The sequence below is a fragment of the Myotis lucifugus genome, unplaced genomic scaffold (genome assembly GCF_000147115.1).
Source record: "Myotis lucifugus unplaced genomic scaffold, Myoluc2.0 scaffold_48, whole genome shotgun sequence".
NCBI classification, from domain to species: Eukaryota; Metazoa; Chordata; class Mammalia; order Chiroptera; family Vespertilionidae; genus Myotis; species Myotis lucifugus.
The window spans coordinates 3,582,369-3,606,029 of record NW_005871096.1 but is presented as its reverse complement, the minus strand read 5'-3'; the positions used below and the strand labels follow the sequence as shown (position 1 = coordinate 3,606,029).

At 40.7% G+C, this 23,661-nt stretch overlaps 1 long non-coding RNA gene across 1 annotated transcript in view; it reads left to right on the top strand.

Moving 5' to 3' along the window:
• Positions 1 to 21,370, top strand: part of LOC111825959 — a 59,534-nt gene extending 38,164 nt beyond the window's left edge. Inside the window, exons 2-3 of the long non-coding RNA XR_002829191.1 lie at positions 16,033 to 16,139; positions 21,357 to 21,370. This is a non-coding gene — a long non-coding RNA (uncharacterized LOC111825959). The remainder of the gene's footprint in view (positions 1 to 16,032; positions 16,140 to 21,356) is intronic.
• Positions 21,371 to 23,661: the final 2,291 nt, after the last annotated feature.

Below are 23,661 nucleotides of genomic sequence, written 5' to 3'. Positions count from 1 at the left end.
TCATACTGGGTGTGCTGTAGAAAAATTGTTAAGTGAATGCATTTTGTGTCCATTTTCAAAGATCAAGGTCGGTGGATAAAAATAGATAGACAAATGTTCATGGAATATTGAATGCCATCCCCTCTCCCCCCAAAGCATGCACTTGACCACAAACAAAGTTTTCAGAAGCTCAGAGAGAGGGAGGAGATTTAGGAGGGCATGCTCTAATTATGATGCAATGAGAATAGAAAGGAAAAAGCAAGAAGGCTATTATAAAAACCTTATCCACTTGCAAATTATGAAACATACTCATTGATAACCCTGGAATCAAAAAGGGAAATCAGCCCAGCTGGTCTGGCTCAGCCATTGAGCATTGGCTCAGGAACCAAGACGTCACCAGTTCGATTCCTGGTCAGGGCACATGCCTGGGTTGCAGGCTTGATTCCCAGTAGGGGGCGTGCAGGAGGCAGCCAGTTGATGATGTTTCTCATTGATGTTTCTATCTATCTCTCTCCCTTCCTCTCTCTCTGTAAAAGTCAATTAAAAAAATTTTTAAAAAAGGGAAACCAGAGAAGAAATTAAAGTTATTGGAAAAGAAATAGAAAAAAAGAACATTTTGTTACTAAAATTTCTAAGCACAATAAAAGTTGTCCTCAGAAGAAATTTTTTTATACTTTATTAAAGAATAAAGAAAAATTAGGGCAACTTATTACTCAGTTTAGGAAATAAAGAGGAACAAAATAAACCTGAAAAATTAGTAAGAGAGAATTAATAAAGATAAAAGCTGAAATTAAAGGGATGAAAAAAATGGATAAACAAATCTAAAAGCTCATTTTTTTTGGAAAGACCAATAAAATAATCCCCTTCCAAGCCCAAGTAAGTAAAAAAACAAGATTGCAAAAAGAATACAAAACAAAGGTGGGGAGAAAAGAACTGGCAAAATAAAAACTACAAAATAAATTTAAATCATTTTGAGATTTGTGTAACTAAACCTGACTTGAAAACCATAGAAAAAGATGATTTCTTAGCAAAATATAAATTATCAAAACTGACCCCAGAAGCAGTGGAAACCCTGAAGATACCGATTACCATGGAATAGACTAAAAAAGGTAATTAAAAGTCACCACTGAAAGGACTCCAGGACCAGACGGTGTAAGAGCAAACCTTAAAAGAACAAATAATAACAATATTACTTGAACTATTGCATGTGAGTGAAGAAAAACTTACTGAAGATGTGGTATATTAGCTAATCCTAAAATAGGGTGTACACGCAGGAATACCAGTTTCTGCAGGAGAACTCATGGTGTAAAGGGGAAGTTCAGTTCTAGACTCTAACCATAGTACAGAGCTGAGTGTGAATGTTATTACCACCGTGGTTTAGGGGGCAAGGCCCAGAGGTGTGTGGGAGACTTTACGGGAGGAAATATTAAGCTATCTTTAGAATATCCTCAGAGGCTAGGTGTGAACTAATATTACTAACTCACCTAACCACTATGTATAACCTATGGAGGTTTTTGGTCGGTGCATCATGTTGCAGCTGATGAGGTTTATGTTTTATATGCTGTGTACATAAGTTTATACACCAGGAGGCAAAGCCGTGAGCTGGTGAAGAACGGGGGTTCTGCGATCAAACTGCCCAGATTTGATTTATAGTTTGACCATTCATTCTTGCCCCTCTGTCCTTCACTTTCTCATCTGGGAAATAGGGATAATAAAAGTATATAGATACACATAAACTGCTGAGTATAGGGTCTGGCACAAAGTAAAAACAGATAATAACGAAATTATTAATTTTCACCATCATCTTTATCATTACTTTTGAGAGGTTTGAGAAAGACTGTGGACTTTGAATCAGACTGGCATACGTCTTAGCTTTGTCATGGACATGCTGTGTAGCCTTGGAGATTTTTAGTCTGTGCATCATGTTGGTCTGAACTTTTTTTTTATTGTGGTAAAATACACATAACAGAATATTTACCTTTTAAACCATATTTAAGTGTACAACTCAGTCGCATTAAGCTAAATTTTCTTTCACTGTTGTGCAACCATCACCAACATCCTTCTCCAGAACTCTGCTGTCATCCCAAACTGAAACTCTGTGCCCATTAAATAATTTGATTGAACTTAGTTTAAACATCATTTTTCTCCACATCTGTTAAGGTCAGCATACTTAAAGCTAAGTTGCTAGAATTAAATGTGGTAGAAATTGCAAAGCCCAACCACCTTATGGGGTCTCAGTACTTTTCATCCATTGGTTCCACCCCCATGGATACACCTTCAAAACCCCCAGTGTGCACGACAGGGTCCTTTGCAGCCACACCGGTGGCCCAGTCCCTTCCTGTACTCACCCCCTTCTCTGGTGACGTTTTCCCCCAGATATCTTGTTTTGTGAACATGAACAGCATATGCAACGTGTTAACTCTTTTCATATGCCAAGAATGTGCTAGGTGTTATTTGCGAGATAACTTGCCCATTAGATTTATTGTATAAATTAGGCCAAAAACTAACGTGGAAAGAGGAAGCCAATAACCATAGAAAATTTATTATTTTGAATATACTTTAAAAAAAACTTTCCTTGAAGATGAAATGTGGTTTCCACTTATACAGGACTACGAAGTAGAGATTTCTAGAGTTACTTGAAGACGGTCTTTTCTCCACACCTTTTTTGAGTTACATAAAAAAAAAATTTTTTGGAATAGTAAAGGCAGCCCCAACTTGGGTTAAGAACCCGATAAACTTGAAAGAATGAGAGGAGTGGCGGTGATGCTTTTACCAGATTATCCTGTTTTTGCTCTGAATTCCTCCTCTGCATACCACTTCTTCCTTTTCACATACGTTTTAATATCAGCGGGACATTTTCAGTGACCTCTCCTCCAGCCCACAATTTGAAATACTAAAATTACTTCAGGCCCTGGTATATGTCGATGAGGGCAAAGGTTGCTTTTGGTTTTCGCCTTTGTGGCATTTCCTTTCTTTCTGGCTTTTTCTCCTTCCCAGTAGAGAGGCTGTGACCTCTCAATACGATAGGGGTAATGGTGTTTAGATCTATCAATATGGCTCCTGCTTGGCACACTCATTTGCCCTCTAAAAGCCTGTTTCTTTTTCTAATGTCATCCACATGTCTGACCTAGCCTGTGAAGTGCTTTGTTCCTGGGGTTGCCCCTAACTAGTAAATCGTTCTCTTAACTTACAGCCTCTAAAGCCAAGTGTGACATGTATTCTTGTGAAGCCTGAAGGATACAGAGATGAACCAGACCCTGGCTGTTTGCCTTCTGTTAGCCTCGCTTGCCTTGGGGGTTGGCATCACCCCCCAAACTGATTGGAGGGTCTCACCAGAGGTTGACAGTGTTAGATTATGGGCCATAACCTACGTGTGACAATGATTCCACGCTTATTTGTGTGTGATGTGAAATTATAAACCGTGTTTTAATAGTTCATCTGGCTCAGCCTTTCTCAAACTGTTTTGTGAGATATTAGAAGGTGGGTGACGTAAAAAGGGTCTGAAGTCCAATACATGTTAGAAATGCTGAATTAAAATGAAAAGAGTTTCTTAGTAAGGAATTTCTCAGAACCGTTAGCCTAAGTATTATAAACTCCAAGTGGGGGGTATTTTATGCAGCATTTTCCAAATTTTATTTGATCCAAAACCTCCCTAGGACATACTCTAGAACAGGCCTAGGATTCTCAAACTATTGTAATGAAGAACAAGTTTTATGGTTGTGGTAAAATATACATGACATAAAATTTACTGTTTTAGCCATTTTTAGATGTATGAGTCAGTGGCATGAAGTACATTAACAATGTTGGTGCAATCGTCGCTACTATCTATTTTCAGAGCTTTTTTATCATCGCAATTTAAATTGCCATTCTACTGGATATAAAATTGTGGTTTTGGTTCCCACTCTGTTGTTACTGTTTGTTAATTTCTAATCCAATTTGGACTGGTATGTGATCCCATCACCATTAACTACACAGTTCCAACAGCATGCAATTTGGACAACATCCTAAAATGGTCTACGCCCTGTTCAATGAGATGTGTCCATTGATCACACCTTTGGATGTGGTTAGAATGCCAGATTGTTATAAAAGTTTCTAAATACGAATTTTCAAATCTGCATTTATCTCATCCTGGCCCATAGTGTGCCTACCACTGCTGTGAGACATGCTGAAGTCATACTTCATATGTCAAATATCTGAGTATTGTGCAAGGAGGTATGATAGATGGTTCAAGCAGTTTTGTTCTAACATAACTGAAAGCTATTTTTCATTCAATTCCCAAAATGCAATTAGTGAATTATGCTGGAAAACAACCTGGCAATATAACATAATAATGCTTATGTTGAGTTTCAGTGTTAGTAATTTGGAGACTAGTTCAGTAATTTTTTGGAGGGATATAGGCTTTGGAATTTAGACAGTGTTTCCAATAGGCTCCCATCCCGTTTCTCCTGAGATAGCATTGTGGTGCTGACTCTCATGTGGGCTTCGATGTCAAGTCTTTGAGAAGAGAAGCAGCTGCTACAGGGATGGTCACGAGTCTGGAATCCAGAAAGAGGTCAAATCAAGATGCTGGAGCCTTTAGGGATTGGACACTCTACTTCCCTAATTGTCCTAAGGGAAAAAAGAGCTCCAACTGCTGTACTGGGGGAGGGGCTGGGCTTGGAAAAGCTCTTCCAACCGAGTTCGTTAAGTAACTTGTGCCTTGTGCCTGCTTCATTCTGCAGTTGGTCTTCCTTGGCCTCAGGCCTGTTACCTTCGGGAAATTGAGGCAGCATTACAGCTCAGTGCACAGCGGATTCTTTCAGAAGGACATCCTTAAAGGAAAACTAAATTTGACCAGCTGTGTTTAGAATGCGAACAATGGTGGTAATAATTCTGTATTCTGCTCCCTAAGAACTTTCAGAGAAAAATCCGTATCTGGTCCACTTCTGTGAAGGTAGCCAGTGGTCCTGGTTTGGTCTGCCCTGGGCCCCCTTCCTAGGAAACCACATTCTTATTCTTTTGGAAACTGCTCCCTGCCCCTAACCCTCCCTCACCATTGATTAAAATGATTCATGATCTCTGTTACCCCATCCCATTAGTCACTGTGGAGGGGAGCCTGACCCTAGGCAGGCCAGGGAGGGTCTTTCCTTTTCCTGGGATGTTTTTTGAACTGCAAGCGGAAAAGAGAATTAGTCCTGTCAGAGGTGACGGCCGTGGGTATGGACTGTGGGAAGCAGGGATCCATGTGGAGAAAAACCTGAGTGCAGTGAGGGCAAATAAGCCAAATGCAGAGCAAGCAGACAAGAGGTGACACAGTTGTGGGTTCCAAATACACGAGGCCCTGGTTCCCAGTTGTTTCAAAGAGTCGGCGGCAGCCCCCCTCCCACTCCCTGAGGGTGGGAGGCACTGAGCTCTGAAATCCAATATAGACCTATTTCCATCTGGGCTTCTCTCACGTGCAAATGAAGAGTCCCACTCTCACCATGACCCCTTCCTGACCAAAGCACTTAGCACATTGCCTTTCATCCGATAAGTATGCAATAAATATCTTTGAAAAATTTTGAAAATGTTCAACCAAAGTTAATATAGCATAACTGCTGGCTGTTTGATCTTCACTCTAACACACAGTCCCATTTTGCTCCCATTGCTGACAAAATGTTAACAGATTGTTTTCAAAGGCCTTAAAATATCCAACTTTAAATCTTGGGGGGGGGGGAAGGTTATTAGATACAGGACTTGGGATGGGTGAAGTGGAAGGATTTAACTCTTGGGGGCTGATGACATCTGTCTGTTGATGGGGAAGACGTGAAGGCATGGCAGAGAGAATGAAGAAGGAAAGGGAGGCTTGTAACTCCCTGGATGAGGACTAGGAGAGGGATGCCCAGAAGGATTACCAAGTGGATCCCAGGGGCCCACTGAGGTGGCAGCTCATAAATTGGTAGCAGCTCCAGACCCCATAACAGCACCATTATTTCCAGTAGCACCAGGAGCAGGGCATTGGGGATTTCGGGTTATCAGTAAATAATTCTCCTCTCTTCCCTTCCCAGCTGAGACATAAACACAGGAGTCAGAGATCAAAATATCAGCTTTACTTCTCATGAAACAAATAGGGCAGCACGAGGTTTAGAGCTGCAGCCAAGTGAGTTTGCTAATCCTCACTCCTAAATTAAACAAATTTATCCACCCATTCCTAGCACAGCTGGTCAACCACAGGCCTCCCCCACAGAGAGCGGCCTCTTACCACATGGCAGAGACAGGACACATGTGTCCTACAGCCAGGCTGTCTTCCATGGGGAGGAAGCCCATAGTGGCTGAGCTGAGCATGCCCCCCTTGCTCCTCCTCCCCCCGTCCCCCCCCCGCCCCGTTCCTTCTCCCAAAGCAGCCTTGAGGAGGAACAGTGAGGGGCCAAGAATGCTTCCCTCCAGGTAGAAATACGAGGAGCGGGCATACCTGATGGGTTGGGTAAGCTGCCAGACTCATTGCCAAGGCTGACTATTCCATCAGTGCTACTTCCTTTTCCTAGTCCTTGCTCCCTAATAGAAAGACAGAGAAGTGGGGATGTTGGAGATGCCAGCAAGTACTTGAATAATCACACTGGCCTGGCCTGGATCAGGAAGGGAATTAGGCAATGAGGGGAGAGAGAAATGGTCTGAAGGAAAAGGGCCAAGTCTGGAATGAAAGAAGTAATGAGAACGCTGGAAGGAGAGGGGCTAAGGCCAAAGAGTAGGATGTTGGAGTTAAGGTTCCACAGGGCAGGTCTGGCTGATGACTGTGATCCTGAAATGGAGTGTGTAAGTAAAAACCACTGGAACTGAGGAAGGCAAAGGACTGTAGAGCCAGGTGTTGAACAGGTTGTCCATGGAGAAGTTAAAGTCACCGAGAATGTTGACTACAGGAAGCGGTGACGCTGGTGCCAGAGTCCTCGGTGATTGTGACAGAAATAATGAGTAAGATGGAAGGTTATTATGGTGAGGGCTGATGGCTCAAACTTCAATGAGATGAGGATTGTTTATGAGGTGACAGAGGGGCAAGGGAGCCCTGGGACAGGCAAGGAGCCTTACCCACAGCTTTCCTGAAGGAAACAATCCACCAACCTTCCTCTGACCTGCCACTCTTTATCTCCTCATCTCTTCTCTGCTAAACATCCCCAGAGTGCCTCTGTGTGTTTTCTCCATCATTTTTATTCTAGGACTTATTGCAGGACTTTAGTTTCCTGCAATCTGGTTTTTACCCTGTCATTCCACTGAAATTCTCCCCAAAGTCAGTAATACCTTTCTAATCAGAAAGCTCATTCATTGATGTCCATTCCTAATAGACAGAAATATCACAGTGGAGAACACTTATTGTGCCACTGTTCTATTTTAAGCACTTTACTTATATTTTCATACTTAATTCCATACAATAGCCTTACGACATTATGAGTATTCCCATTTTTGAAATTTATTTTTTAAAATATATTTTTATTGATTTCAGAGAAGAAGAGAGGGAGAGAGAGATAGAAACATCAATGATGAGAGATAATTATTGGTTGGCTGCCTCCTGCACGGCTCCTACTGGAGATTGAGCCCGCAACCCGGGCATGTGCCCTGACTGGGAATCGAACCCTGATCTCCTGGTTTATAGGTCAATGCCTAACCATTGAGCCATGCCGGCCAGGCTCCCATTTTTTTAATCATCCATTTATTTATTCTATGCGTATTTATTTATTTTTAATACATTTTTATTGATTTCAGAGAGGAAGGGAAAGGGAGGGAGAGAGAGAGAGAGAGAGAGAGAAAGAAACATCAATGAGAGAGAATCATTGATTGTCTGCCTCCTACATGCCCCCTACTGGGGATCAAGCCTGCAACCCTGGCATTTGCCTTTGACTGGAATTGAACCCAGGACCCTCCAGGCCACAGGCTGACGCTCTATCCACTGAGCCAAACCGGCTAGGGCTCTGTGCATATTTATTGAATGTTTACTTGTTATACCAGAGATTGTTCGAATTAATATCTAGGTTTAAAAAAAAAAAGAACAGTGCAGAGGCCCTGGCAGGTGTGGACCTGGCTTGACTGAGGACCCACAGGAGCCGTGTGTGGCTGCAGGGAGAGGGGGAGTGGTGGAGAGGGGGTCAGAGAGATAGTGGGCAGCACATCTGTAGGGCCTTGTAGGCCATTGCAAGGACTTGGACTTTTAGAAGAGAAATCTGAGGCCGAGACCAGCCAGTCAGTGGAAGAGCTGAGACCTGCATTATTTGGTGCTGGACACACAGTGCTCCCTGCACAGTGTTCTCACTTGGCTTCCCTGGCAGGCTTGCCTGCTTCCTCTCCGGCACTTGTTTGCTTCAGGTACAAGGGGCTCCCCATCCTCTAACCGTCCTTAAATGTCGGTATTCTGCATGGTCTGCTTTGGTCTCTCTTGTTCTGTCTGGACTCTCCTGGCAATATGCTCTCCCCAGTGTCTGCTGTGGGCACATTCTGGTAAATTCCAAACTTGCTTATTCTACTGGGGCCTCACTTCTGAGCTCCAGACACAAATATAAGCTCCCAATAAGCCATAGCTCTTTGAATACGGAATGTTCCAAGCTTATTATTACCATTTCCCAAAAATCTCCCTCCATTCCTGCAGATGGGACTCAATGGCGAAAAACCCTCGCATCAGCCCAAGCCCCCTCCATCTCCTCGTCCTCTACTCCCAAATCCACTCAACAGCCAAGCCAACAGGGATGCACCCATCCTCTTCCTTTTCTCTGCTCCGATTGCTCCTGGCTAAATTCAGGCTTCCACATCGCTCCTGTAATAATCTCTTGAACAGACCCTCTCTGCCTGTCAGATCTCTCTTGCTAACACCCGGCATATTCTCCTAGAGTAACGGTCAGATCCCAGGACTGCTGTTGTGCTCATCAACTGGTCTTGATTACCCACCGCCCAGAGAGCAGTCCAAATCCTTGGCAGGGCTCTCACGGCCCTCCTCAAGCTAACCTCTCATCGTTTTCTTCAGAAATCTTTCTTTCTCTTGCTGCAACTGCTATGCTTCTGCCCACTTCACACCCATAAAAGTTTTTCTTCTTCACGCAGCCGCCCCGCTGCCACCCTCTGGGTTAAACCTCCCCAGAATTCCTCCTCGCAGAACCAGCCGCCCCTGCCTCTCTGCTGAAGGCCTGGTATCCTCATTAAGGGCTCCCGGCAAACACAAATGCCTTGGAAGTCTGGCGAGTGCTGACTGTGGCTGGGTGTCGGCCAAGCTCGGCTGGAACCCATACAGGCTGGGAGAGCAACCGTGAACACGCGGCAGGTACAGGAAATCCCTGAATTCTATTAATTGTGGGGGAAATTCCTGGAGATATTTTGGTAATATATTCCTTCGGTTCTGAATTTCATAATTGCATTTCTGATAAAGGGAGTTTGTTTACTTCACATGTAGAAAACCAAACAAAAACCATGTTTCAAAAAGCTTTAACAGAAAGGTAACATTAGTTCAAACAGAAAGGTAACATCAGGGCTGGTTACTGATTTTCTAAAAAAAATCTGGGTCTTCTGAGATATACTTGCAAATCTCTCTGAAATATCCTAATTCTTATTAAGATTGTTAAAGTAAATATTTATTATAGAAAATGTATGAAAGTAATAAATTCACCAGATGTAATTAATTCCAATTTCCATTTTGACATTTCCACCTAGTCTTTTCATTTATAGAAATTATATGGATACCCTATACATATTGTATTTTATTTTTTAATCCTCACCCGAGGATATTTTCCCATTGATTTTTAGAGAGAGTGGGAGAGAGAGGGAAAGACAGACATAAATATCGATGTGAGAGAAACACATCAATTGGTTGCTTCCTGCATGAGCCCTGACCAGGGCTGGGGAGGAGCCTGCAACCAAGGTACGTGCCCTTGACCGGAATTGAACCTGGATCCTTCGGTCCGCAGACCTATGCTCTATCCACTGACCCAAACAGGCTAAGGCCATATTACATTAAAATACCTAGCAACATAGGCATCTGGATTCTTTTGAAACTCAAATGAGCATTACCTTCATTTTCTGTGAACTCAAATGAGCATTACCTTCATTTTCTGTGAACTCCACTTCCACCATCATGGTGGCCTTTACCTACTGGTGGTAAAGGAAGTAAAGCCAAAAAGATCAGGCAGAGAAGGGGGCTTCCCACTGCCTGTCTGCTTTCTCTAGAGAAACCCTAAGTACCGGTGGATGAAGGAAAGAGAGACAGCCCTTTCGGGTGGAAATGACAGCTGGAGAGAGGGGAAGTAGCAAGCAGGTCCTTGCTTGCCTTCTGAGGACAAGGGGGAGAAGGGCCTGGATGAGGCAGGGATGTGGGGGGCTGCACTGGAATGAATTGCTGACTCCCCTCCCTCTTGCCCTTTCCTCCCATGGCACTGCCTTGGGCAAGGAAGCCTTTGCTCTGGCCTCTGGAATCCTCCATCTGACTACAGCTATAGCCAAGAGGGACATGTGGTTGGCATTTCTGAATGCAATTTCCCAGTGAAATGTTGTTCTGCTCAGTGGTTAGGTTCCATAATGTAATTATTGCTCCCCTTCAGGGACGGTTTGGATTAAGTAGGCTTTTCTGGTCTAAACTGGGAACCACTATGTAAGATTATTTCTCTGGGATAATTACAAATGATGACTTACAAGCCGTTACCTTACAAAGGGACTTCTGGTGCACAGCCTGTGCCTACGTTTGAAGCTGCCTGTGTAAAAGTACCAAATTGACAGTGGATAACAGTAACTAAACAAAAACACCAACTACTTGTTGTAGTTTTTCTTTTTGCCATCTACCGTGTAACTGACAAGGGCTATAAAAACACACTGTGTCTGTTTTTCATGAGTGGATAAACTGTTCATCATCTTGCCTTCTGTGACCTGAGTTGACAAGAATGTCATAATAATAACTTCTATATAATGAGTGTCCCAGAAAGTACCAGACACTAGTCTGTGTTCTTATTATATATTTTCTGTAATTCTGATGTCCCTGTTAGGTTTATGGCATCCCCCACCTTCCAGAATAGAAATATCAGGCTCAGAATGGTTAGGATCTATGCCCAAGATCACATGGCTAATACGTGGATGAGGCTGGGACTCTGCCTAGCGTCCTTCTGATCCAAAGCTGTTATACTGTGTTCCTTGATATATTTGTTGTTCTCTCGCTTCCTTTGTCTAATTTGAAGTCACACCTCTGTTTATATGTATCTTGAACAATTCCAGCTACTTGACGGATCATGAAAATTAATCTTGAAGATGAGAGATTTTTTTTATAAGTCCTTATTATTTTACCTATTAAGAATTTTGTTGTTGTTGTTGTTTTCATTCTTATGAGTACTTAGAACTTAGTACTTACTTTATTTTAAATATTTAGTAAGTTCCCACTATATGCTAAGGACACTGCTACACTCTGGGGATAAAGACCATCCAGGGCCTTCCTACATCTTGTCTTTGGAGAGAGATGGGAGGGGAGCGAAGTACAAGGACTTATTCAGGGAAGAGGTCCTGTGGAAGGTGGAAAGCCCAGACCTCAACCCCGGGCCCCTGGGGACTATTTTCATACACATTGCAGGCCCACAAGTTAATGAAATGGGAAACCACAGGGCCAAGAAGAAGAAGGAATGAATGCATGCTAGTTACATAAACAGCAGTATAAATCCATATATTCATATGAGTCTAGCACAAAATGGACTCTGTTAGGAACTGTATGTTACGTATCTGTGTTGGATGGAGATTCGTGTTACAGTGTTTTCCAGTTAGCCAGAAATGGTCACTTTCCATCAGCAGTACTTAAACATTTACCTCAGTGACTTGGCAATAGTTGTCTCGGAGGTGACTGAGTTTTTCCCTTGAATTTTATGAAATTGGCTTTGCTGGTGAAGTCGTAACTCTATGTAGTTGAATGTATTTCTACAAATGTAAAAAACTTTTTCCAAAAATTTTTTTTGAAAATTTTCAAATGTACTGAAAAGAATGGCATGGTGTATGCCTGCATAACCATTTACCTACAACAGGACTGGTGGACTCCACTCTGGGCCCAATCCAGCCCACCGTCTACTTTTGTAAAGTATGTGGGAGTACGGAACCTCCCATTTATTTATGAATTGTCTGGCTACAAAACAGAGGTGAGTCTCAGCCAGAGACCACCATAGGCCCACAAAGCCATGCTTACTTTCTGGCCCTTTACAGAAAATGTTTTCCAATCTCTGATCTAGATTCACTAATGGTTGATCTTTTGCTAGATTTGCTGTCTCTCCTTTTCCATGTCAGGCCCACATTCATTCATTTTTTTTCTCTCTCTCTCTTTCTCTCTCTCTTATATGCATGCACACAAATACATTTTTTTACCATGAACCATTTGAAATTATGTTATAGACATTATGATAACTCATCCCTAATAATTCATATACTTGCTTAAAAATAAAGGCATTCTCCTTGGCTGGTTAGCTCAGTTGGTTGGAGCATCGTTCCGATATGCCAAGGTTACACGTTAGATCTACAGTCAAGTCACATATATATAAGAAGCAACCAATGAATACATAAGTAGGTGGAACAACAAATCAATGTCTTCCTTCTCTCCCTCTTCTTCTCTCTCTAAAATCAATCAATCAGTCAATCAATCAGTTGAGGCATTCTCTCATATAACCACAATCTCATCGTCATCCTGTCTAAGAAAATTAACATTCATTTAAAACATCATACAGCCGAAACCGGTTTGGCTCAATGGATAGAGCATCGGCCTGCAGACTGAAAGGTCCCAGGTTCGATTCCGGTCAAGGGCATGTACCTGGGTTGCGGGCACATCCCCAATAGGAGATGTGCAGGAGGCAGCTGATCGATGTTTCTCTCTCATCGATGTTTCTAACTCTCTATCTCTCTCCCTTCCTCTCTGTAAAAAATCAATAAAATATATTTTAAAAATAAATAAATAAATAAAAATAAAACATCATACAACATATAGGCTACATCTAAATTGGACTTTTATACCCTCAATTACCTTTTCTTTTTGGATCAAGGATCCAGTCAAAGCTCATAGATCATGTTCAGTCATTATGTGTCTTTAATGTCCAATTTTGCTTTTTCATGACATTGACTTTTTTTTTAAGTCTTAAAGAACTTCTTTTGAAGCCCTGCAAAATCATAATAGGTTTGTAATAATATTACATTAGCGAGAGTTGAATAGAGTGGTCATTGTCGTAAATCAGTGTCTTCCACTTCTCCCTTGGAAATGAGATGCTGTTGTACTGCTTGGCTTCTGAAACTAAAACATTAATATGTGCGTTTTGCTTGGAATTGTAAATGTGGAAAAATCGCAGTGTGAAGAGCAGGGCAGATGGGAATTTGCGAGTTGCATTTTATATAATTAAAGGCACAGTGCTTCCTGCCCTCTCCGGTGGCGGCCCCTGTTAGCTCTTGGCTGGAGCATTCTTCCTTCTGGCTTTTCTCCTGACTGGGGTCTGGCTCCCGTCCAGCATCATTAGGTTGCAGCAAGAAGTTGGAAGGAGACCTGCAGTTATTTAAATCTCCCAGCCCAAATTGGTCAGCCTGGCTGGTAACACAGCGCTTTTGTGTTTGCAGTCTGTGTGCTGAATACAGCGTGGTGCTCAGACATGCATCTGGGCATCTGGGTATGCATACGAAAACGTGCCTCCTCACCTTTCTTGAGAACAAGAGATGCCCCACTCATGTGCTTCCTATGGAACCACAGGGTAGTTACAGGTCCGGTCCTCTTATTGTGCTTGCAAATGATTCCTCTAGAGTACCAGGACACACCCTTTGCTTTGCTCCAGGCTGGAAGCCCTCATAGCTCACAGACCAACCAGAAATATGCCCTAGAAATATGTCTCCAAACAGTTGAATGCCCTAGAAAAAACTTACCTGAACATAGATAAATCTTTGGACATGGGAGGGAACATAGAAAAACTCCAAGGAGAAATTTGATCATTGAAGGAGAGACTGGCCAAGGTATAGATGACTTCAGAATATGACCAGCTCATGTTAGTCTACAAGAGGCCTTCTGAATGACACAGGTCTTGTGAATGATGGCCCCTCTTGCCTGCTGAAAAAAATCCAGGGACACCAGAAAGAACACATTCTGGGAAGGGCCATGGGGGAAAGTGAGACTGTAGTCTCTCCTCATTGGTCTCTCTGTCTCCTATCTTGTCCTTTGTAAGTCCTTCCTTCACCCTGTCTACCTCTCCAACCATCTGCTGCTGCTGCAGATCCGGGCATTCATTTCTCAGATCACAGCCCCTTTGTGACTTTCACAGCCTGCCTTCCATGGTTTTCAAGGCCCTCCTTGAGCAGCCCCTGACTCGGTAGCATCATCTTCCTTTGGTGCTGACCTTAGATTTTATGCTGGAGTTCCTCATATATGCCCCATTGTTTTGCATCTCCATCCTTCGCTGGCTGTGTGAACGTAGACCAGGTGCTTAATAGTTCTGTGCCTCCAACTGCTCATCTGAAATGAGGATGAAAGCTCTCGGAAAAACGCTTAGCATATAAAAAGGGCTAAATAAATGTTAGCAGTTTATTGCTATTGCCCTTGTTGTTTTGATCCTGGGTGTATTAATCTTCTTTATTGCTGAATAGAAAATTACTACAAATTTAGCGCCCATTTAAATCAACACCCAACTATTATCTTGGGTTCTGCAGCCAGAAGTATGGACATGGCATGACGGGGTTCTTTGCTCAGGATCTCACAAGGCTGAAACCATGGTACTGGCAGGGGCTGAGGTCTTAGTTTAGCTTCATCCAAGCCTCTCCAAGCTCATGTGGTTGTTGACAGAATGCATCTCCTTACAGCTTTAAAACATATGGCCACCAGGAACCCTGACTTTACCTGCCTTTAAAAGCTCCCCTGAGTAGGTCTGACCCAATCAGATGATTTTCTTTTGATTAATTCAAAGCCAACTGGTTAGTAACATAGCCACAGAGTGATTGATAGCTCCTTACATTTATGGTTCTACTGGCACTCAAGGGGAGGGGACCATACACAGTATGTACAGTAGGGAGTGAGATTTTTGGGGTTCATCTTAGAATCCTGCCTACACACTGGTTTGTTGGGAAAACCTCTGCTTTCTGTTTGCTTGTTAAACTGCATTTGGGTGAATACATGATTCAGTAACTACCACCATCATTTCAGGTTTTTGTAGCATCGTTCTTACAGTATTCAGATGGATTCACATGATCTGGGTTCTGGAGCCAACCTTTATCATTCCTCTCCTATAACGTTCACTAACTAATAGGGCCAGCTAGCTTGTCAGAAGTCTTTCAGGAAGATAACAGAACCTTGTAACTGCTGAACCTGCTGCTAACACCCCGGACTTCCATAAGGATGGCCCACAATTGCAATCCCTTCCAAAGCCATTTGTTTATGTTTAATGACTCCCAACAGATGATGACCAGAACCTTCCTTAATTGTCAACTGTGCCTGCTACTCCACCAGTTCAAAGTATATTTGTACCTGTGAGAGGCAATTCTCACTAGGAGGGTCTTTTGCGTTATTTTCAAAGCCTTTCCTTGCTCCTTTTTCCCCCTCTTCCCAGTTAAGTTTAGATTTTTCCCATTTAATTCCATTTATGTCCACAAAAAGGTATTAGCAGTGAAAACCAACTGATAAAGAATGTATTTTAGAAGATCAATTAAAAAACAACTCACTGAAGGTGACACTCTCGTACTAAAACTAATTTTTTTATATAAATTTTGAACCAGATTCTAGGCAATAAGATATGGACAAAACTTTACAAAAGGGAATATCTGGTTTTGGGTATGGTTCCTCCAAAAGATGCTAAGTTCTGCTTCTCAATGATAGTTTACTTGCAGTTTTACAAAAATGTGTTAAGGTAAAGGGAAAAAAATGAATTTGACATGGCTGTGGGTTTAAAAGTTTGACATGTCTGCTTACTCCAGCATATCCTAACAAAGTATGAATTTTTTTTTATCCAACAAGCCATGATTTAGACCTGACTCTTGCTGCCTTCATGACTGCCGACCCTCCAGTAATTTAGACTATTAAAGAGAAAGGGCTGGTTTATAAAGATAATATAAAATAATACAGACTTGAATTTCTTTTCTTCCTCCCAGGACAATATCATCTTATTCTTGAGAGGTTGTAAAGAGCTCGGCCTTAAAGAATCTCAACTTTTTGACCCTAGTGACCTACAGGATACATCCAACAGAGTAACAGTCAAGTAAGTAATACACGATTTATATTTAAGGAAAACCCATTTATGGTTTGATTTGTAGTTTTGTGATGATGTTTTAAGCTTTAAGAGGCAGAGAATTGGGCATGCCTCATAAAATAAAAATGTAAAGGTAAAAATCAGGCTTTCAAATCAAGACACATTGACCTTCCCTCTGTGTATAGCTTTCATTCTGATTAAATAGAATTTTTTGAAATCAAGTATCACTCCTATAAATTAGGATGTTAAAGAGGAGAAAAATATTAGGTGAAACTTAAAGGAGGCGAAGGCAAGAGAGAAATATGCAAAGAATCTGTGTGAATTAGACAAAAAGCTTTTATTGGCTCCATTTGGGCATTTGAATAGGCTCTTGGAAGACTGAAAACTTGGTAAACAGATCTCAACTCTGTTTATTATGCAAAGAGTGCAATAGATCATGGAAAAATCTCTTCTTTTACATTTGTAACTGTTTTCTCATATGTGTCAATGATCAAATTCTTTGAAGATGGATCATTGGCCATTTACCTATTGTTGACTGTATCTACTCAATGAGCCATGTTTGGGCCAAAGAATTCTTGGGAAAGAATGTAAAGTAAAAGAAAAGGCAATGTGCTTCTCTGTAAAGAAATAGATCATGACTAGAATAATGAGAAAAAAAGTCCTTATGACTCTACAAATTTCACATAAAACATTTTTCACTTTAGTCAAAGAATATATGGCATGGATATACTTTATTAATCACCTTAATTACATGGGAAGAATCTGTGGATTGTCTGCACTTCTTTTGGTTACTTTTGGGTTATTTAATCATAGAAGAACAGAAAAGGGGAGAAAAGCCAAAATTCGGAGCTGTTAATTTTATACCACTTGACAGTATTGATTTTTTTTTTAATGATGGGGGGGAAATGGAAACTACTGAATGAAATCCAATTAGGAAATTATACTGGATTTTATTATTTGCAATGGGAAATAAGGGGGATTCAGCCATGATTGATTACATAAAATCACTTCTCTGTTGTTAATGTGTCATTCTTTAATATTTCTCATAGGAAAATGTTGGCTAAGGACAAAAAATAACAGAATAAAAATTATGATATTTGAATGTGGAAACCACCATCAACCTCATCTCAGTCATTATATGCTCCATTTGTTATTGTACCCAGCCTCTATAAATCACTGTTCATTTTAGGAAATTGTTTCAGGTTCTGCCTCATCTCACATTGTAGTTTCACCTGGTGGCAAGTGACCAAAAACAATATTTAACTGTGCAACATCATAATAATTAGTCACACACACATTGCTTGGGGAAAGTTCACTTTGATGTATTTATTCGTTTATTAGAGCTACTTTAAATCACTCTTACTAAACCAGGAGAATGCTGAGATTGATTTTGGAAATTCAGAACTCTTAGCACCTTTCTTGTTACCTGCAAAAAACCGGGCATCAGTAAGTTGGGTGTTTAGCCCTCCATCTGCTTCTCTCTAGTTCTGTAATCCTAGGCAAGTTCCCTTGTTTCAATTGGGTTTTCCTTTAAAAAACAATTTTTTATTGATTTCAGAGACAGGAAGGGAGAAGGAGGGAGAGATAGCAACATCAATGATAAGAGAATCATCGATCAGCTGCCTCCTGCACGCCTCCTAGTGGGGATCGAGCCCACAACCCAGGCATGTGACCTGATTTGACCAGTAATTGAACCATGTCCCCCTGGTTCATGGGTCGATGTTCAACCACTGAGCCATACCGGCCGGGCCGCCTTTTCATCTATAAAATGAAATTGGACAGATGTTTTCTCAGGTATAATTCTAGCTAAATTTTTCTCAGTGCAGATCTGAGAAGACAGTTAGCCAACTTCTGAAAAAAAGAGACTTTAATTCGAAGGCACAGAAAGCAACCTAAAGGGGGAAAAGTCACTTAGACCAATGTACACAGACATAGTCACTTCTTGGTTACTGTCGCATCTTCCCCTTCTTTTCTCTGTCCTTTTCTTTATCTTTCCCTCTGTTTCTTTTCCTCATCTCTTCCCTGTGCTTCCCTTCCCTTCTTTATCTTGTCTTTCAGTCTATCTTCCCTTTTACACTTCTTCTACTTATTTTCTCCCCTTTTTAATTTTCTTTCACTTGAGCATTAGTATTCTCTTTAGGCAATACTTTTCCATCATCCTCTCCTATGACACTATCAGTTTTCATTCATTCATTTAACCAGTCTTTACTGAGCAGCTACTCTGTGTCAGATACTTTCCAGTCACCAGAGAACCGGAAGAAGAAAGATAGTAATAAGTCCAGAGGTGGTCAAGAATAGCCTCTCTGAAGAGACAGCATTTCAGCTGTGAGCTGAGACATGAATGGGAAGCAAGAACCAGCCATGCAAAGATCTGTAAGGCATGGAGTGTAGAGGAAGAACATATAGAAAGGCTGGGGAAGAAGAAACCAACTTGATGTTTAAAAAGAAAAGTAGCCAGCCCTAGTCATTTTGGCTCAGTGGATAGAGTGGCAGCCCATGAGTTTGATTCTGGTCAAGGGCACATTCCTTGGTTGCAAGCTTGATCTGGGGGATCCCTGGCCCTGCGTGTGGGAGGCAACCAACCAATGTGCCTCTCTCACGTCAATGTTTCTCTCTCTCTGTCTCTCCCCCTCCCTTCCACTCTCTCTAAAAATCAATGGAAAAATATCCTCAAGTGAAGATTAACAAAAAAGAAAGAGAAAAGTGGCCAGTGTGGTAGAAGGGTACTGAGCAAGGCTGAGTGTGGTGGGAGGGGCAGTCCACAAGCCCGGTAGGATCCTGAAGTTGGAATCATTATAGAGAAAATGTTTTATTTCACTGAATGAATATTTAGAACAGAAATAATTTTATATTAAGATTATGCCATAAATTCATTGACAGTACTTAGAAAACCATTTCTAGTTTTAGGGAGGAGTGGGGCTTTCTGCTTATGACTTTTCTGTAAATGGCGCTGGTTAACTTGGCCCTGTGCGTGGGACATTCGCACCAGACATAGGCTTTATAGCTCTCGTAGATTCAAGTAGAACTGCTGTATTTCTCTACTTTTTCCTCTGAGAGTTGAGCTGAACATTAGCAGCGATGGAGAACCACCCCACTGACACCAATTAATGTCATAAGCGATAAGTTATAGGGGTAGATCCCACAGAGGAAATTTCGATGCTTTTCTGAAATTGTTTTTTAAAAAACACTCTCGAGTTTTCATGGTAGGTAATTTTTTTAGATTTTTTTTTCTTTTGAGAAGTAACTTGAGTAGACTAAAAAGGAAAAACCTGCAAATGATTACTGAATGTGTAATTTAGTGAACTCTACCTATAATGGATGCCAGACAACCTAGATGGGGAATGAAAGCACAGTCCAAAGGGCAGGCAGCAAGAATCATTCCACGGAACCGGAGCAACTGGATGAAAATGAGGAAAGGCTTTCCTTTGCTCCTGAGGATTTACCTGCAGAGTTTGGAAGCATTTTCACATTACTGTTTGCTGTGTGGAAGTTGTTCAGCAGATATTCTGTGAGCTCCTACTATGTGCCCAGCATGACTTTTTAGAAATGGGTTACAGTTTTAATCAATGAACTTTCATTGTCAATGCAGAAAAAGTTGGGTGTTCCCTGTTTTTAACTTGTTTTTCATACAAATTTCAAATCCTTTGTAGATTTTGTTTGTTTTCATCTGTTTCTTTTGTTAAACTTTTTAAAAATCCTAGCAAATATCTGACATAACATTTTTTTTCTGTTAAAAGGAGGGAACAGGAAAACATTCTCTTAATTGAATCCAAATTGGACCAATGCTTCTTTTAATCCAGGCCCCTATTGATGGGTTCATCTTAGTATGTACTACTTCGTTTTCTAGTTCCTCAAACTTCAATGGACTTAAAATCGTGCACCTAGTCATTGACATGTACTTTGGATCAGATATGCAGCAATGAAGTAGTTGGAGTGTAAAAACTTGAAGGAGTTCTTGACTGGCTTATACAATAATATTACATTCTCCCTCTTGTCCCCCCACTTGTGGGGAAAAACGGTATTTGTTTTTCCTGGTATTTATTTGTTGACATGTTAAAGAAACTTTGGAATAATTTTAGAGAAATTTTTTATATTTCACTGTATAAATATTTAGAAAGTTCCACCAGCTAGCTTATTTGTTTATAGTTTGAGAATAAATATCCTATATAATAAAAGGCTAATATGCAAATTGCCTGAACGGTGGAACAACCAGTCGCTATGACACACACTGACCACCAGGGGGCAGACACTCAACACAGGAGCTGCCCCCTGGTGGTCAGTGTGCCAGAAGCCGGGCTCATGGCTGGCCAGTGCAGCGGCGGTGGTGGGAGCCTCTCCCGCCTTCCCAGGAGCCCTAAGGATGTCTGACTGCCAACTTAGGCCCACTCCCCCCGACATCCACCGAGGGCTCTCAGACTGTGAGAGGGTGCAGGCCAGGCTGAGGGACCCCCCTGAATGCATGAATTTCATGCACTGGGCCTCTAGTTTATGTATATTTAAGAATGCACATGTGTATAGTTAAACATAACATACTTATTTTCTTGCTTGTGGCTAATTCCCAACACTAATTTATTTCCATAAGAGAAAAGGACAAATATTTGGATATTATTACCTCTTGTACATATCTTTTCAGGTCTATTAATTAAGGTTTTAGACCCATTTTAAAAGTACTTGTATGAAAAAAATTTGAAAGTGCAGATTTCCATTTGACAGTGGTTTATAATCAAGGCACAATTTTGCTTTAACAGTTAAACTTGGAAAATCTATAATAATAAAAGTGTAATATGCTAATTAGACTGGACGTCCTTCCAGACGTCCTTCCAGATGAAGCCGGGGCTGAGAGGGAAGCCTGGGTCCCGGGTGCCAGAGGAAAGCCAGTACTGGCAGCCGGGGGAAAAAAGGCCTACTCTTGCATGAATTACATGCATCGGGCCTCTAGTACAAATATAAATAGTCTTGGGTTTACTAGTAAGTGGAATTCTTTATTTTCCAAATGTTAGTCTTAATGTTTTCATGGTGCACTATGAAACTTCAAGCCCACCTTGCACTTTCTAAACAGTTTTACTTAGTACCTGAAATAGTAATCATCGGCCTTAAAATACTATATTTTCCTGGTTTTATTATATTAGTTAATTCAAGTATATCTTAAAAGTATGTGTGTAAGGAAAGATCACAGTGAAGAAACTACTGTTCTGACCATATTTTCTTTTCCTTTTCCTTAATTAGGAGCCTTGATTATAGTAGGAAGCTGAAAAATGTAAGTGTTTTAACTTCACTTTCCCACCTTATTCTTTCTGAACTTTGATGGTTCAAGTGTAAAATTTAGTTCATACATTCAGTGTCTCTCCTATGCTGTTCCAGAAAGAATTCTAGAAAACTAGTATATGTGTCTCTGATAGAATAATTAATGACTATTATAGAAATAAAAATGGTAGTTTGGGGGGGTTCTTTTTAATTAAAGAAGTGCTCAATCCAGAAATGAGCAAATGAAAGCCTGTGCTCTGGTTGTGATTCAATTTCTTAAACACAAGACGATGTCTCAGCAGTGACGTTAGTTCCTGGCTCTTGGTTGGCATATTTGGGATTATTAAATTAAGCAGTTGGGCAAATTGTTTCAGGGAGAGATCAGCACAATGTGAATAATGTTGACTGTCATTGGCTTGTACTTTTTTTTCTCCTACTAATCTTTTGAGTTTTTAATTAGTATTTCCCCAAATCAACTTTTTGAAGTTAGATCTTATTTTCAAAAAGCAAGTATATTACTGCTCTTTCATTTTATTTTTCTTTCTTTCTTTTATTTTATTTTATTTTATTTTATTTTATTTTATTTTATTTCTTCCCATCCCCATTTATTTCTTTATACCCTCTTCCACCTCCACCTACTTCCCTAACCCCTGCAATCAACCCACTGTTGTCATGTCCATGAGTTCTTTCTCTTTTTTCCCCTTTTTGCTTAATCCCGCCACCCCCGCCCCTTATTTTAAGGTTACATTGAGGAATGTAAGAAATGACCTTCTGCATATAAAATAGAAAAAACTAAGCTGTGATCCCCTTTTTTTTGTTTCTAGGGTACTATGATATTTGATTGACAGTTTTATTCTTATCTTCTTTTTGTTCTTCTATAAAACTAGGGCTATATGCCATTTTCCATCACACAATTTTAAACAAATCAGAGAACCTATCATCTCAAACACAAGACAGTTCTGTTTTCTATTCTCCTATTACACCTTTCAGGATAGCCTCATACTCGTAGCACATATTAGCTTATGTTCCTAGTTAATGTCCTGACATTTGGAATTATCCTCTGGAAATTCATTTGTAAGTAATCAATTAAAAAAAAAGACTTTCTGGAAGTTTTGAAGGAATCCTGAAGTAAAATATTTCCACAGAGGTAGAAAACCAAATCATACCTAAGCATTGATGGCACATTACTGTATTTGGGGCTTGTTGTCATCTGGACCCATGTACCCATACCATTATCCAAAGCATTTTCTGGCCTAGCAAGTAGAGGGGGACAATAAGTACTTCCCAGCCTGGATGAAGCAATAGGTTCGAATGGGAAAATGAAATAATAGTCTTAGCTTTTCCATAAGCTTCAGATCCCAATAATTCAGTGTTAAGGATTCATCTTTAGCCAACCCCTGCTGGATTTTATGGGACCGTTGGTGTAAAGAGCATTTACTTTATGGACAGTTTCTTTGGAAAGACAGAACAAAATAACTTTGGGCTGTAGCTTCAGACCATTGAATACTCACAGACATTCTTAGACATTCTTAAACACGTTGAATCTCTATAACTATTAAGATAGTTTAATTGGCAACAACCTTGTCCAGGCTAAATATTTCTCTTTTCAGATTAATGGGAGTCCACCTGTAACCCAAGACTAGATATCTGCACATAGTATTCTTACATTGTTTTCTTCTGACTTTAGTTAGACATGTTGTGTTGATCTTGTGCTGGAAACCACTAATTAACCTCCATCACTTCTTTAGGATTTTTGCCATTGATCTTAGCAGAACCTCTGTGCCCATAATTAGAAGGTGTAGACCTTTGAAAGTACCTCTCTCACAAGGAACTGACAACCTAGTCATTACTTGTCTAGGTAAAAATGCCAAGAGTTTCTGAAAAAATTTGCTTCCTAATTTTGAATATTTAAATATTTCATTACACAAAAATAATTTTAGAGGATTTATTTTTTTTCCTTCTTGCTGTCTTATAGATGAACTCTTCCTAAAACTGGAGTCTCATTTTAACTACTGAATCATGTTTGTGTGACCGATACAGTATTAGGTTCTTATTAAAATGATTTACATTTAATGGTTACCTCATGGATGGTGTTTTCATAAATCAGTGGATTTCCTGTTAGTGGAGCTTTATTGGCTCCTTAGTTTAAAAGTAATTCTTGAGAGAAAACTCTCCCGCTCTTATGCATGGTTTTGTTTCGCAGGTGTTAGTTACCATTTACTGGCTGGGAAAGGCAGCAAATAGCTGTGCATCCTACAGTGGGACGACGCTGAACTTGAAGGAGTTC